The following is a 2,216-nucleotide window of genomic DNA, read 5'->3' as shown; positions in this document are numbered from 1 at the left end:
AAGTTATAGAAAAATGATTTTAAAAAATTTAAAAAATTTATTTTAGAAAAAAGTTATAGAAAAATTATTTTAAAAAATTTAAAAAAATTATGTAAAAAAAATGGTTGAAAATGTAACCAGTAATATATTTCCTAAGAGGGCTTTGTCCGAAAATGTAATACGAATAAGTTAGATATTCCATATGAATACACTATATTGTATATGTATCATATTTAACCAATCAATTTTGTAAAATAAGTCTTGAATGAACAGTTGAACTAAGAACTCTGCCAACAAAAATTAAAAAAAAAATTAGTTTATAAAAAAAAGTTAAGGGCCATTTATTATTAAAATTTGTATTATATTATTTTTTTTTTTTTGCAAATGATAGTAATACTGATTTTTTTTTTCCTTTWTTTTTATTTCAGATTACAAAAGGTATGTACCAACTTTATGGTCTACATCTACTTTTATATTGGTAAGTTTATGTTTTCGAGTACAACTGAATTATAAAAACTAAATATTTCAACTCACGAGTTTTCAAGGGCGAGTTCGATATATGTATGGACCAATTCACTCCTTTCCCTTTAAAACTGTTTTATGAATGCCCCATCTTCCTCAACAAACATGATTTTATTGCCCACCACGTGCAACAACATGCTCCATAAAACTACATTTAATCGATTTCGTTAAGTTATGAAAATTACTCTTGCACTGTGTGAGTTAAACGATAGTAACTACTTCACTTAACGCGCTCAAATGCACTTTTTAATAACTTCAAATTAAACACTCAAGCAAAAACGGCTACTTTTATGTGGCAACTACGGTGACTGTCATAAAATAACAATTAAGCGCTGTGGCAACACACAACACCGATTCCCGCGCACGCACATGCACTTGCCGCCACACAACAACACTGCAGCTCACCACTGGTTGGCCTCATAAAATTTCACGTAAACAAGTTGCTTAATTAAATTATGACCAAACATTGTAGAATTGCAGTTATGGATACTTAACACAAACTTAAATTACTTACGTAAATAAAAATGTATGGCGCACGGGCGGCCATTCGGGTGCGAGCACACATTGCATTTACGCATACAGACACAGATATAGTACACATATATGCATGTGTAAGGACTTATGTATATGTAAATATATATCTATAACCCTAACGCCCGTTATAACGGTGTAAAGTAAAACGCGAGTGCAGACTTGCAACGCAATAAAAGTTTACAACACCAGCTAGACGTTGCCACACACACAAACACACACCTGAACACTTCTTGCAAGTCTCCATATATAATGTACAAGTTGAGAATTGTTGGCGTTGTTGTTGTTGTTGTTGTTGCACTTTCATTGTCATTGCACAACGAGGAAAACTGGATAATTCGAGCTCATAAGCAAACACCAGGCAGTGGCTGAACACCTCACGTGGCACACGCGTTTATGCGCGTTTGCTGATATTTTCTCATTGTGTTGCAACAAGCAAAATGCGCAAAACTGCAAGCAGCGCTGAACACTTTTATCTGTATGCGGCGTAGTGCTGCATAGAAGTGTGCGTCTCGCTGTAACCAAGGCTGTAGCCAAAGCAACCTCCATTACAGTTGTTGCAAGATGCCCTATGTTGCCTCATGTCGTTGTATGCATGCATGTAGCATGCTGTTGAGCATATAAATGCACATTGTTGCAGGCGTGTGTGGCACGCTGAATTTTTAGCCAAGAAATGGCGTTACGGTACTACGGTATTGCTCACATTGTGCTCTTCATATTTCTTCTTATTTTCTGTGCGTGTGTATGTGTATTTTAGAAAATAAAGGCATAACGCCTTTTGTATCTGCTATCCTTCCGGCATTCACGTTGCAGCATACAAAATGCATTACATTACATGCAACACGCGTGCGTGTGGGGTATATGAAATGAGCATCCATTACGGTTAAGCCAAGAAATGGCAGTAGAATTTGACTCGCCATAGCGAGCTGAACTGGATAATGTCGGATATGTTGAACAAACACATAAAGAGCATTATCTCTTAGGGTTTTGGTATTAAAGTATTGCGAATGTCGGGTGCGCGAAGTTAACTTTACGGCACTTAAACTAATAAAATTCCCACATAGCAGAGAATGATAATCACGAACAAATTTTAAATAGTTTAATAATAACTATTTATTATAATAATTTAAAAAATTATTTTTGAACAAAAAATATAAATATTGAAAAGTAATAGCAAGAATAAA

The 2,216-nt window shown here is 34.7% G+C and overlaps 2 protein-coding genes across 3 annotated transcripts in view; one reads left to right on the top strand and one right to left on the bottom strand.

The window, feature by feature from the left end:
* Window positions 1-2,216, bottom strand: part of LOC108970425 (cation-independent mannose-6-phosphate receptor) — a gene marked incomplete in the record, with an annotated part of 129,773 nt that overhangs the window by 14,533 nt on the left and 113,024 nt on the right.
* Window positions 1-2,216, top strand: part of LOC108970424 (protein toll) — a 271,459-nt gene that overhangs the window by 239,717 nt on the left and 29,526 nt on the right. For both annotated transcript variants that reach the window (XM_018935775.1, XM_018935776.1), the window contains exon 7: window positions 408-417. The gene's annotated coding sequence lies outside the window, so the exon portion shown is untranslated. The remainder of the gene's footprint in view (window positions 1-407; window positions 418-2,216) is intronic.

Source organism: Bactrocera latifrons, unplaced genomic scaffold (genome assembly GCF_001853355.1).
Source record: "Bactrocera latifrons isolate USDA-ARS-PBARC rearing strain unplaced genomic scaffold, ASM185335v1 scaffold_3, whole genome shotgun sequence".
NCBI classification, from domain to species: Eukaryota; Metazoa; Arthropoda; class Insecta; order Diptera; family Tephritidae; genus Bactrocera; species Bactrocera latifrons.
Note: the sequence above shows the minus strand (reverse complement) of the source record. Positions and strands in the feature narration are given on the sequence as shown.